Source organism: Pinus tabuliformis, chromosome 4_2 (assembly GCF_031772625.1).
Source record: "Pinus tabuliformis cultivar Carrire ecotype Pingquan chromosome 4_2, CPIR1, whole genome shotgun sequence".
NCBI lineage: Eukaryota > Viridiplantae > Streptophyta > Pinopsida > Pinales > Pinaceae > Pinus > Pinus tabuliformis.
Genome location: NC_142304.1, coordinates 466,847,030 through 466,862,101, shown reverse-complemented (window position 1 = coordinate 466,862,101; position 15,072 = coordinate 466,847,030). Strand labels below are relative to the sequence as shown.

The 15,072-nt window shown below is 35.8% G+C and overlaps 1 long non-coding RNA gene across 2 annotated transcripts in view; it reads right to left on the bottom strand.

Annotated features, from left to right (window-relative positions):
* Positions 1 to 652: 652 nt before the first annotated feature.
* Positions 653 to 15,072, bottom strand: part of LOC149169985 (uncharacterized) — a 40,298-nt gene continuing 25,878 nt past the window's right edge. Inside the window, exon 3 of one of the 2 annotated variants that reach the window (XR_016259827.1) lies at positions 653 to 675. This is a non-coding gene — a long non-coding RNA (uncharacterized LOC149169985). Of the gene's footprint in view, positions 676 to 2,292; positions 2,605 to 15,072 lie in introns of those variants that run through there. The other variant, XR_016259824.1, reaches the window with a different exon arrangement.

Sequence of the window (15,072 nt, the reverse complement as noted above, 5' to 3'; positions counted from 1 at the left end):
ATTTTGACGTGTAAAATTGGCATGTTTGGCCTTGAAATCAACCCCAAATATGCAAGTATTAAAAATGAGCATGTATAGATAAAATCAGGCAAGTATGTGAAAAGGAATTAATAACAAGCAAAAGAAAATCAATCTTGAAAAACAAATAGAAATCGGCTAGCAAAGAGCAAGAGAAATCTCCCAGTGAACAAAAATCAGCCTTACAGGTGCAAAAACAACAAGGAAAAGTCTTCCAATCGAAGATTAAGATCAGAGGTTATCGACTCTTATTGATCCCATTTATTAGAAATATCTAATTTCCAAATCATTGGTGCAGCAACTTGGCTTGGAGACTCATGCCTATCTTCAGACATGTTTATCATATGACAGTGTTAAATAAATATAAGTTCAGATTTGCTACTATTTCCGAGTATATCAATAAAATCAAATGTGATGTGCCATTAGTCATAATTCTGTTTTATGATGCTTCCAAGAAAACAAGCTATATAGAACTAGGGGGTGCCATTGGATCAAGATAAGCAATTTCGAAAACAAATTACAATCGCATGTTTTTGGAAGGCAAGAAAACACATGTAAGCTTCTCAATCATGCAGAGACTCAAAACATCATTGTGAGCCTTGTAGCATTGATGGATATAAAAAGATGACATGTTGGAAGCTCCATCCTCATGCCCATCTAAAAAATAAAAACAAAGAAGAAATTTTAAGCAATTTAGAGGTGCAAAACTTACATTTATGGACCTAAAACCAACCCCATATATGCAAAATAAATAAATAAGCAATTTCAAGCATGAAAAATCAGCTATGGCTGAAGAAAGATCAGTCATGTATGAGCAAGAAAACCTATGAACAAGCCAAAAAAAACAGTGTTGAAAAAGAAAAATAAATCAGCTAGTAATGACCAATATAAATCTGCCAATGAGGAACAAAAATCAAGCTTGATAAAATCAAAAACTAAGGGAAAAAGAAAAAATAATTGAGGAAGACAAATACTCATCTTACCAAAGGCTTGAATAATCGACTCTTCTTACTGAAGGCATTGACTCTTGTTGATCACAATTTTGCGAAAAAATTGATTTCCAAATCATTGGTGCAAAAACTTGGCTTGGAAACTCATGCCTATCCTTGAGCACTCACCTTGGATTGGTTGATCAAAGACACCAATATGCAAGTGACAGAAATGTGAGTTCAGATTTTCTATTATTTCCAGGTATATTGATGAAAACAAATGTGATGTTGTGCCATTAGTCATAATTCTTCTTCAAGGAATTTAGATGATGCTTCCATGAAAAAGTATATGGAGATGACAAGTAAGCAAAACGTATGAAGCAATTTTGAACAAAAAATTACAACTAAAAAAAAAAATTAAGGCAAGAAAATGCATTTGCAACATCTCATGCATGTAGAGACCCAAAACATCATTACAAGCACTGCATCATCAACAAACTCAAAAAGGAGAAAATAAAAACAAAGATGTGAAGCCAGGAATGACCGCTCAAGTTAGAGGTGAAGCAAATGAATGCAATTTAGAGGTGTAAAATTGGCATGCCCAGCCCAAAATCAAAGCTAAATATGCAAATTAATAGTTGCAAGTATTAAAAATCAGTCATGTATGTGCAAGAGGATCTATCCACAAGCAAAATAAAATCAGTCTTGAAAGAGAAAAACAAATCATCTAGAAATGAGCAAAGAAATCTGCCCAATAGTGAACAAAAATCAGCCTTACAGATGGAAAAGGAAGGGAAAGAAAAAAATTGAAGAGGAAAGAGAAACACTTTTCCTACCAAAGCTTTAGATCACAAATAAGATGTCGACTCTTTGATCCCATTTCTAAGATAATTTGATTTCCAAATCATTGGTGCAACAACTTGGCTTGGAGTCTCATGCCCATTCCCAAACATATCCATTGGATTCGAAAATCAAAGACACCAATATGCAAGTGACAAAGAAATACATGTTTATATTTAATACTACTTAAGTATACTGATGAAATTGAATGTCAGGTTGTGTCATTAGGTGCCAATCAAGCCAGAAGGTTGGTAACTGTGAGTAAAAAGTTCTTGTAATGGTGTTAAGATCCAAACAAGGAGGAAGCATAAAAGGAAAATTGTTGAAACTTGAAAGGACATGAGCATAGATCAAGATGTTTCAAGGTATGTTAGTGCAAGCACACTTTGTGATATAAGCAAACCAACGACCTCCCTCTTGGGATTGTATACACCGTTACACCTTCCTTCTAGAACACAAAACACATTTCCATGGATTTCTCGGGAGATTTGCCAAGGACAAAGAGTGCAAATGACTATTTTATAGTGGCAATGGATAGATTCAATAAGTGTTTGCTCTTACTCATTGTAAGAAGAGCATCAAAGCCCAAAAGACAACTGAAAAATTCCTTGAGAAGGTGTGGATACAAATCCACTCATTCCATACCCAAGTAAATGGATACACAAAAATTGTAAACACAATACTTGTTCATTTATTGAGGGGATATAATCACAAGCATCCCAAAACATGGGATGAAAGCTTACATTCAACACGTGAACACAATAAGGCAGTTCAATCATCTACTCACATGAGACCATTTGAAGTTTGTTGTCAATTCCTTCCACAATCACCAATTGACATGGCAAGACAAGCAAATTAAAGTTACAAATATACGAAATTATCTCTCAAAATGAAAATGATATATTGGGCAACACTTTCAATGAAAAGAAATTCAAAAGTATAAATTTAACGTAGAAATCACAAAGAAGAAATTCATAAACTGAAGAAATACAAGTAAATTTAGTATATTCATAAATTGGAAAAATACAATATTAATTACCATGCTCATTATTGATATTCTTGCATAATGAAGATAGAGATTATCATGAATTGGGTGATCACTAAGACCATAATTAGAGAGAGAAGAGTTATAACTTGAGAGATTGTGATCCTTAGGGTGGTTGAGTAATTACGCAATTTTATAGCATTAGCTCTTCTCATTGTTCTATTTAAATATAAACTTCTCGAGCTAATATGGTCTCCACTAAAAGATACATCGTCATTTTGTCAGTCTAGATAATGGAGAATCAAGGCTCCTCAAAATTTTGTTCCAAGAATGTAATCCATTTAAGAGTGAGCTCCATTTTGGATTGCAGGTTTTGTGGAGTGGTTTTTGAGAGATTGAATTCGGATAATCCACAGTGTTCATCTTTTTCTTTATGTCGACGTTTCGAGCCTAGAGCAAGACTAATCATCAGGACTTGATATACAGAGAAGAGCTCCATTTTGAATTACTTCAATGGAAGGGTGCTTGTTAATTTGTTGATCAAACACTAGATTCGGGTGGGGGCTTTGCACCCATCCTCACTCTAACCAAAGGTTTCTTCCTATTTTAGTTCAATGACTCAATACTCAACGGTCAACCCATATGCATGAAATTGCATGAAATCGTGTTTGAGGCCCACAAACTATTGATTTTTCAATTGAAAAAATTGTCCACCTACCTTGCCTAGTATAGGTGGATTTCCCATGCCTTTTGATGAAGTTATGGCTTGCCCTCGAGCAGATAGCATCCCCTCTAATGGAAGTTATCTACCATTCGCCGTAATGATTTTCCCACCCTCTGCCTCAATATGAGGCAATGTTAGCAAAACCAAATAGTTCACCAAGCAAGTAAACCCCCCAACCAGTGAAAATTGGACCGAAACCAAAAAAAACAAACCAAAAAATCTGGTTGGCCAGAGAATATATAAAATATTCAAAAATTAAAGAAAAATGTATATATTCATGTGCATCCCTATGAATCCATACCATTTATATACAAATATGCAAAAGTTCTCAATTATACAAGGGTGCATATAACCAAAATAATATTGAGTGCAATCCATCTCTAAACCAAAAATGATGACCTCTAGCATCCAAAAAAAGACATGTTGCAACAAATACCGACATATCATCAAAATCATTGCATTAAGATAAGAGAGACAAAGCTTAAAATGTCAAGTCAAGATGAACCTAAAACATGGAAAATGGGCAATGTGTACCATTCACTAATCAATAATAGTGGGATATTAAAACTAAAATTGTAACCACTATCTAACATTGTCTTCTTTCACACATGTCATCGTTTATCCCAACATCTATTTTTGCTCTCAAATCATGGATCATTGTAGATGTGACCATTTATGACCTAGGTCAACCAAGAAGTGGCTTTGCCTTCCCAAACCTCTTCCACCCCAAAGCTCCTAGGCAATGAAAATAGATGTAACTCATACAAGTATTTCCAGGATGGTATCTACTTATGCAAATCTTCATTAAATGTATCCTATGCGTTTTCTAAATGTTCACTTTATTCATTAACGAAGTGAACATTTTTTAATTCCAATGATTTTTAATTAATAAAGTGACTAAAGTGGATCACTTAATGATTTAATTAAAAGAGAGTCATTGATTTCACGATTAGATCAAAACCATTAAAGATTAGGTTTTTGGCTTATGCCAAAGTCATAAGAGAAAAGTTATAAAAGAAAGAGAGGACAAACGACAAAGGCACACAAAGAGCATTCATTTCACAAGTCACATGAGTGAAGAAAAAAATCAAAGGTCTGATTTTTAGCCATTAGCAAGGAGTTTTAGCAATAGTTCAGCAAAAAGAAGACATCCAATCAATAGCAAGGAGAATTGCAGTCGTACAACCCAGCAAAGGAGGACATACAGTGATTTGTACAGATTCGTACAGTCGTACGGATTGCAGAGTAGGCCGAACAAATTGCAACGCAGACCACGCATTTCGTGTAGATATGCCTTGATTTTTGTGCAAACTAAAAAATTTCCAAGTTTATTATTTGTTTGTTAATTTCTCAAAGCCATTTTCCATGTAAGGGAGCTCTTGTAAAAGTTCTAAATATATTTTGAATGATGAACTAGTCTAGAAGAGCATAAATAATTGTGCATTATGTGATTGCTTTTCTTGTTTTCAATGATGAACTAATCTAGAAGAGCAAAAATAATTGTGCATTGTGTGTGATTGTGTTTCTCGTTTTCCACTAAATGCAAGAGTTAACAATTCCAACTAGATCTGATCTACTTGCTTAGAAAGTTGGTTTTAGGATAATTTAACATAGTGCCAGAGGTTTTGTTTTGGGAGAAAAGTAGATCTATTATTTTCCAAGTTACTTTAACAAGCTTGAGAGATAGAGCTCAGGACAACCATGTTTGTAACCGATGTGAAAGTTGAGGATCAGCTTGATGGGGCTTTGAATTTCTTGCCATGGAAAGCAAGAATCTTAATGATCTTTAAGGACAATACTTGTGGGAATCTATGTCCGACCCTCTTGCTCAAACATAGGCCTTAGGGAGCATGCAGGCACCAACAATAGTAGACCCTATAGTGAAGGTAGCATGGGATAAGGACATAAAGGAAAAGAGCGTCATCATTTACACTATTATGGATCATCTAATTCCACATGTTGCAAAAAGACCAACTACAAGGAGATATTTGATGTCGTAGTATAACTTTTTCAAAGTGATAACATGAGTCAAAAAAAGATTCTCAAAACTAAGCTCAGAGTGCAAAATGAAACCCTCCAACAATGTGACCAACTGCCTTATGAGAATCACCCAAATCCATGACCAACGTGCAATTATTGGAGAGGATGTACTAGATGCAAAGCTAGTGAATGTTGCTCTGAATGGGTTCACCGAGGCTTGGGAACCATTCATCATGGGCATTTGTGCCCAAAAGTATCTTCCCAAGTGGAAGAGACTTTGGGATGACTACATCCAAGAGGATACTCGTAAAGAGTCCAGGAACAGCAAGCAGAGAGGAGCAACAAATGAAAACTTGGTTCTGGTCCGTGAGATGAAGAAGACCAAAGGGAAATTTTTCAGCAAAAAGGGTGACAATTGTTGAAGAATGTAACTAGTGTCAATCTTCATAATTGTATTTCATTCATGATGTGTTGTCTTTGTCAAAAGAAAAAGAAAAAATAAATTTTATTATAAATAAAATTGACTTATTAAAGCATGGGTTTCATGCTTGGGTCAATTAGTTATAGGTCAAAGCCTCAATTGCAGGCTTCTAGGGTTTATGTCAAATGTCCTTGTCCATGTCACATTGTAAAAGACCCTTCTTGGGATTTATTTGTCAAGAAAGAAATTTATTTTATGTAAAATCAGAGTCTCCTAGGCCTCCCCCAAGTACGCCTCAAAGAAGGGACACGTCAGCGTAATTGAAGGGCAGAAACTCTTATATAAAGGCAGCAACTCGAAGCCACTCATCAAGTTTGATCTGCAACTTCTGGGGCCAGAAAAACTGTGAAATTCAAGGAAGAAGAAGAAAGGGTTAGCAAAGGAGGAGGAGGTCTCTATGAAGCACAAGAAGTTGAAATTCTCCCTCTCTCTCACGTGTGAAGCTGCTAGGTTGTTGGACGGGTCGAAATTGTAGTAATGAAGTTGGGCCAAAATTCTGTGTTGTTAGGGGTCGAAATCTCTAGGTTGTTGTTGGGCTAAAGTTGTTGGACAAGAAGAGACTACTAAAGATTGTTGAATTTAATTGGAAGGTTGATTTGGTGGAGGAGGTCTGTTGGTCTTAGGTCTTGGTCTATCACATTTTGAATCTACTGAAGGAAGAGTTTTTTACTAGGCTTTCCCCTATAAACGGGTTTTGGCCCTGGCAAAGTGCCTACATCTAGTGTACTTTATCTTCGTGTTTTGCTTTTGGTAATTGCTTGATGAAACCAAGATAAAAGAACATAAGAAAGATGATAAGAACTCAAAGATATCAGAAATAATTATCAACAAGAGAAAAGATTTTTTCCTTTCCGATTTTCTAACAACAATGAGGGCTAGGCAAAAGAGAAATATGAGCAAGATCAAAGGGAAGTCACAGAAAGTTGCAGCAACATTAGAGAAACGGTTGAGCGAACTTGCTTCCATGTTCGAGAGTAACGTTTTCAAGCATGTCTTACCTTTTTACCAATGTTATTGCTAGAAACCCCTGGTACTTGCACAATGGTACCTACTGCCTCAAAGGCTAGAGAGGTATTTAGTAGATTTGCATAGGACGACTCAGAGACATATTAAGCTTGGCAATGATGCCAAGTATGTAGTGAGGGGGCAAGGGATAGTTTAGTTCTAGCATGATTCAGGAGGGTCCTTTCATGCGCAAGAGGTAGTCATGGAGAAAGGTTATGAGGTCAATTTCCGAAGGGGGCAAGTGTTCATTTTATCTAGTGTTTATCTATCAAAACTCGTAGCCCATCAAGGGATAAAGGAAAGAGGAGTTGGTACTTTGCAAGTAAATCAAATATTAAAAAAAATAGATGAATTTCATCAAAAATCAGTTGTTAAGATACCATGGATCATGTCAATGCCATTGATCTTTAAATAGAACATATGACAATACAAAATAGGTAAAACTCAAATAATGCCTCGAGGATGAGAAATGGTTCAACAATGAATATGCATTGGAACTAGACTTTTAGCCCTTCAATTCATCATTTCCCCATACGACAAGGCCCTCATCAATTGGCAATGAAGCCCATTTTTTTTAAGATGATATCCATCACGAAAGCTTTTTCATGATGCACAAAGCATGAATCCCTTGTTGGATTTATTGCAAATGTGCAATTAGCGTGGCAATGTTTCAAATGTTGAGAGATCTAGCACCACATAATGATAAAGAAAGAAACAAAGCATTCTTTCTTCTTGAGGTTATCAAATATATACAAGTTTTACAGGTAAATGTCTAGAAGAATGAAACAACAAAGTAGTAATGGAATCAAGAAAGGATGAATATTATGGTTTACAACTTGTGCAAGAAGAGACCATGGCATGGAGAAGTAACTTTAGATGGCCCGCCAATTGTTTGGCATTCTGTCACACTCAAATGAAAACAAAGAAGTTAGCGATATCAACTAGGTCTTGTTTTCTCTGCGAATTGTGCGTTTAAAATGAACTTATAGCAACAATTTTAATGGTGGGGACCGGTTTGGAGAATAGGAGTCAAAAACTTTTGGGGGCCAATTTGATGCCTTAAATGATGTTTTTTTGGGAGTAAAACTCTATGTGACGTTATTCTACACTTGAAGAGTTTTCAACAATGCAAAAATTGTGTCGATTGGAATTCGAATGAAAAAAGCATGCCTCCCAATAGACCTATTGTTACTTGCCACCATAATTTGAGAGGATGCCACGTCAACTCCCCTTACTCATGGAAAAGGGGCTAGCCACATCGGGACTATAAAGAAGACTCTAGAAGGGTCGAGTTGCAACTCATGTTGACGATTGATGGGTCACATTTAACCCCTAGTTTGCTCAGGTAGTGTTACAACTAAGCCACTAGGAGGAAAAGGGGTTCCATTCTATTCCAATGCATTTTTGTTCCGTAGTAGAGTAGAGTAGATGGGAGTTGATATAGAGAGAGAAAAACGCAAGGTGTTTGTCTTCTCTAACAACCCACAGGCCATAAGTCTCAAGTAACTCCATACAAAGTGCCTACAGCTTTGTATTTGCATCATTTCCATTCAGACAAAAGACAACAATGCAACCTCAACTTCCAATTTAGTTTTCTCCCAAAACGATTTACCAAATCATATCTTGGTATTCACGATGATTAGTGTGTGATTGTATTTCATTGCTCTCTATTTTTTGCAAATTACCTGTTGCAAGCATAAGCAAAAAAATAGTAATTAATAAATCCATACAACTAAGGAAATTATTCCTCATTGTATAGATTTCAAATTTCAGTCTTTTTTTATCAAATATGTCATGACAAATTGTCTAGTGGAATATCCACGGCGGTTTACAGATCAACATAAAACTCCACTTAATGACACTTCAAGGCAATATAGCCAGAATGTTGAACATTTAGAGAAGAGCGTTGACCTTGGGATGGATCCAACATTGTTGATGATCACCTCTTCTCCCTCCAAAGCCTGAAACATTGGTCATTGAGGCTAGTATGTTGGCTAGAAAGAGGATGTTCCCCATAGATAACACGCCCTAGGCTACCATTGCACCTTCTAGATGGACATTGCCCTATTCTTGGACCAATTTGATGATGATGATGATGATGACTTGAGATCCTTCTGCAAGGGATGGTACACCTTTTAGGATGATGACATCATGCCCTAAGCTTGGGACATCACCCTCATCAGAACTAGAGTGATTACGTGGGGTCTGATTGATGACAACTTGATGATGAGGAGGATTTTACTTGATTGCACATTTGTTGATGAGGAGATGGTTTGGAGTGAGGAGCAATCTTTTGATCCATCCTTGGAACACTTTTAATGGAGATCTTCAACATTGAAAGATGATGTCACCCTTGGAGGACCTTTTTCTCACATGTGGCCTCAAATGAGGCCTTTAATATGTTTTGTTATTGAGATAGCTATCTTTTAGGTCGACTTATTACACATTTAACTTGTAAACGCTTTAAATATTATTTCTAGGGTTTTTAGTCTAATTTTTCCCTAAAGCGACTTCGTTTCCCTCAGATAGATAGAGGGAAGTCGACTTAGGAGGATCATTGTAACACATGCTCATTATTTATTTTGGGAAAGAGTGCACACTAGTTTCTCTTGTCTCTTGAATGCAATGGATCACTACACAATAGTGAATTAGCTTGGGGAGGATAAATTGCTTGGAGGGATATTGTCTTGGATTGATGAAGTAATGCTATAGTGAATTGTGTAATTTTATTATGAGTATTTTCTTCCATTTTGCAATGTTGTAGAATTAAGATTTCTATTAGTCTTTCCTAATATGTTGGATATTTCGTGGATCTAAAATCTCCTTTGCAATATCTATCACCTAGATCCATCAAGGAAACTTAGAATAGCATTCCTTGACCTTAAATCTCCAATTAATTGAAAATCGTTAGGTTTTCTTACGAGGCTTTCTTTGTCATACTCCAACCAACGTCTTCCATCTTTGACCTTGCGTTTTTTCTTGACTCCATATACCCAAGATTGATAACGCATTAGCCTTTGTGTGCCATTCTTTCAAAAAAAAAAAAAAACTTTTCATGGTAAACTAGGGTTAGGTTACAACAAAATCTGCATCCAATAAGATAAAATACCTTAGACATCATAGTCCTAGGGTTAGGATTTGCATCTCTTAAATTGAAAAAGAAAAAAAAATCATTTTTATGAATTTTTCAACCATAATTTTAGGGCTTACATTTAGGGTTTAATAAAACTAAGGAAAATGGTAATTAATAAATCCATAAAACTAAGGAAAATTAACCCTCGTTGTATAGATTTCAGATTTCAATCTTTTTTTATCAATTCTGTCATGACAAATTGTCTAGTGGAACATCCACTGCAGTTTATAGATCAACATAAAACTCCACTCAATGTCACTTCAGGGCACTATAGCCAAAATGTTGAACATTTAGTGAAGAGCATTGACCTTCGGATGGATCCAGCATTGATGATGATCACCTCTTCTCCCTCCAAAACCTGAAACATTGATCATTGATGCTAAGATGTTGGCTAGAAAGAGAATGTTCCCCAGAGATAGCACGCCCTAGGCTAGCATTGCACCTTAAGGGAAATTACCTTATTCTTGCACCAGTTTGATGATGATGATGATGACTTGAGATCCTTTTGCAAGGGATGGTAAACCATTTTGGATGATGACATCATGCCCTAAGCTTGGGACATCACCCTCATCAAAACTAGAGTGATGAGGTGGAGTTCGATTAGTGACAACTTGATGATGATGAGGATTTTACTTGATTGCACATTTGTCAATGAGGAGATGGTTTGAAGTGAGGAGAAATCTTTTGATCCATCCTTGGAACACTTTTTATGGAGATCTTCAACATTGAAAGATAATGTCACCCTTGGAGGACCTTTTTCTCACATGTGGCCTAAAAGGAGGCCTTTTATTATGTTTTGCTATTGAGATCAGTGTTGCCGATTTTTTACCGATTTTTTTTCCGATTTCAAACCCTCGCCGATTTAATCTCGATCGCGATGTTAGCAAAATTGACTGAGATAGCTATCTTTTAGGTAGACTTTATGGCATATTTAACTTGTAAACACTTAAAATATTATTTTTAGGGGTTTTAGTCTAATTTTTCCCTAAAGTGACTTGCTTTCCCGTGGATAAATAGAGGGAAATCGATTTGGGAGGATCATTGTAACACATGCTCATTATTTCTCTTAGGAGAGAGTGCGCACTAGTTTCTCTTGTCTCTTGGATGCAACGGATCACTAAAGGATAGTGAATTGGCTTGGGGAGGATAAAATTGCTTGGAGGGATATTGTCCTGGATTGATGAAGTAATGTTATAGTGAATTGTGCTTTTTTATTATGAGTACTTTCTTCCATTTTGCAATGTTGTAGAATTAGGATTTCTATTAGTCTTTCATGACATGTTGGATATTTTGTGAATCGAAAATCTCCTTTGCAAGATCGGTCACCTAGATCCATCAAAGAAACTTAGAATAGCATCCCTTGACCTTAAATCTCCAATTAAATGAAAATCGTTAGGTTTGCTTATGAGGCTTTCTCTCTCATACCAAGGTCTTCCACCTTTGACCTTGCATTTTTTCTTGACACCATATACCCAAGATTGATAACGCACTAGCCTTTGTGTGCCAATCTTTCAAAAAAAATTGATCTTTTTCTTCTTTTCATGGTAAACAAGGGTTAGGTTACAGCAAAATCTACATTCAATAGGATAAAATACCTTAGATGTCATAGTCCTAGGGTTAGGATTTGCATCTCTTAAATTGAAAAAGGAAAAAATCATTTTTATGCATTTTTCAGCCATAATTTTAGGGATTACGTGTAGGGATTAGTAGTTGCTTTTTGCATTTTTGGCCATTGAAAAGATGTTGTAATATTTTCCCTTACTTCATTATTAAATAGCCTTTGATTATTTATTGATTAAACTTAATGGTGGGATGTTTTCATTAGTGTTGTCATAAATTTTGCATGTTGTAAATTACCTATATCATAAACCATAATTTATAGTAGCAATCATTTAATTAAGGTAGCATGTGTTTGGAATCTATTTGAGCATCTTTAGGACTTATCTCATCCATCTAGACTTAGTCATATGTTTTAGTTCTTTAAACTTAGCCATTTGGAGGATGGGGCTTGAGAAATATGGAGCAGTTCGCTTTAGCCCTTTGCTACCAAAAGTGGATGGTGGATGCTTTTTTGAAAATAACTTGTGGTGCTTAGCCATGAGGTTATAATACCTAAAAGTGATAAGTCGATGGAGGTATTGTTAAGACAACAGTCAAAATCGACTAGGGGGAGGTCAATGATTTGGAGAACTGTGGTTTGAGGGATATAGGTTATAGAAAATTGGATCACGTGGAAAAATGGTAAACGCAGAAATGTATTAAATATACGAAATATGTGGATTGGGTGTGACAGTAGGCACAAATTGTCTGCAAATCTAGTAGTTTTTCTAAATTCTCATGGTGTTTATTATATTGCAAATATGCTAGAGCTGATCCCACAGATGCTGAGAATCAAGTTTGTGCTTTTGCCCAAGATTTACAAATCTCACCATTTTTTAATAGGTGAATGGAATCCTTTTGTTTTACGACTTTGGAGAAAGCAGGTATTTTCTTAAATAAGGATGAAGGGATAGTCTTTCTTGGTCTAAAAATAAGCAATGTGGGGATATTTCGACAAAGCAGAGATATAATGCTTTGATTCAGTAAAATATGACTTGTGAATCAAAATGGTGGTTTAATATAGTTTGAATGGTCAAGGACCCCCAAAATGCCATCTCTTTTTATGTTTTATTCTTGAAAGGAAAATTCTCATTTGGGATGTTTTCGCAGAAATGGGTGGGAAGGTCCCTAGTAAGGATGGAATTTGACGGGCAAATTGCATGTCATGGGGTCAATTGCCCGTCAAATACAACCAATTTTTTTCGTAACCATCAACATCCTTTGTAAAAATCATTAGAACAAGTACTATAGTTGCCTAAATCGTCAAATTTGACAAGTGATTTGGATTTGAAATTCCTACCCTGGTCCCTAGATTCTGTGTTTTATGTCGTCAAAATGGTGAATTTGTTGACCATTTATTTGTTCTTTGCCATTTTGTGAAGATTGTTTGGAAAGAGGTTTTTTCAATCATAAAAATAAAAAGTTGGTGGTTTGGGAACTTTCTTTAAAAAAAATTGTGGCTTTTGTTTCAAAGATTTAGTTTGTCCTCTTTTACATTTTTCCCATTGTTTGTGGTGTGGGGCATTTAGTTAGGGAGAAACAGAGTTCTTTTTCAAAATGATGTGTATGCTCAATAGTAATTGCACATAATTCTAGAGTTGCTTTTCTAGAACAGGTCAAGCCCTTGAAATCAGAGAAGACGAGAATTATAAGGGAGCTGGTAGTATCTGAAGGAAATGCATGGGGTTTTTTTGATGGTGCTTGTCAAAAGGAGAATTGTGGAGCTGGTGTTGTCATTCTATTCCCTCAAAATGTGGTTCTAAAATGTAAATTGGGCATTGGAAATGGTACAAACTTTGTTGTTGAGTTAATTGCTTTGTGGTGTGTTTTGAGGTTAGCTTTGTGGAAGTAGGTGAAGGTTTTTAAACTGATCGGTGATTCAAAAATAATAGTGGATAAGTTCAATGTAAAGGTGGATCTTACAATCCTTCAGGTGGAATCATGGAAAAGGAAGATCTAACAACTACAACAATACTTTGATGATATTCAAATCCTTCAGTATTATGGAGAGCATAATTTTCTAGCAGATTTGCTCTGAAATGAAGCTTTACTTTTGGATGTTGGCATTTGTACCTATTCAGAATTTTGCAATGGTGTTTTATTGTCAGAATTTTCCTTTAATCTCTTTAATCTTTCTTTTCCAATGACATGTTAGTCTTTATTTTTATGTATGACTAAAGCATATTTTAGATGATAAGATAAAATGTCTATTAAGAAATCAGATGAGTTGTTATGTAGCCAAGGCATTGTACTTTTTGACTTCTATTCTTGAAATATCAAAAGTATGTTTTTTCCTTTTGAAAAAATCAAGTTTCTTTGAACTCGCCATCTCATTTCATCTAGAGCCCTACCTTATTGAATATTATTCTAGATTGTCTAATTCACAAAAGTCCTTTGAGAGTATTTACCCTAGGAATCCTTGGGTTACTAAATCTTCCGTAGGTATTCCAAGACTCATCAAGGAAGCCTTCCTTATGGGATAACATCCATCCACAAAACAACAGGGAAACAACTACTACAGTAACAATGGTAGTTAATCCCATTGTTTCCCATAACCTAGAGTGCTTAGTGAGACTTTGCACTAGGCTGCAATATTTTGTGGTAAAAGACCATATTTTCTAAATCTTCATAGCTTAAAGCATTCTCCTAAGCCAAACTACCTTATATAGTCCTTTCACCACTGTTAATTTTGGGTATGTTCTATGTTGGAGCAATTTATTTAATTTCTTTTCCATATTAGGAATCACATCAGCATAAAGTAAACTGCAGTTAGAACATAAATATAAATCGCAAAAGACAAGCCAAGACAAGAGGACACAAGATGTGGCGCATGCCAAGGACAAACCCCACAATGTGTGGGGAAACCCTTTGATCAAATCTTCTTTTATCTTCAAAGTTTAGCAGAGAAAGAGAGAGAGAGAGAGAGAGAATACATTTACAACAGAAGTCAACACTTTGAATTATCTGGATCTGAGCATAGATCATTTCCTATAATGATGAAATCAGTTGAAGACATTCTACTTCAATTGAATCTCCTAGGTGACGACTTCACCTATCCATTTCGCCCATCTGCTGCACCTTACTGTGTAGCATCATCATGCATCTTCATGCTGCTCATGATCACTGTGTTGCCCATACATCAAGTTGTCCATGACTTCATACTTCAACTGCTCATGCATCATCATGCTGCCCATGATCTCACCATGTTGTCTCAATCATCATTATGCATGCCCATCATGCTGCATCATATTGTTCTATTGTTGAGTTGTTGTATACAACTTTACAGACCTCCATCATCACGCTATACATATTTTGATGTTGTCATCATGATGACTGGTTAGAGTACCAAGCACTATTGAAACAGTCCTTCAAACAAAC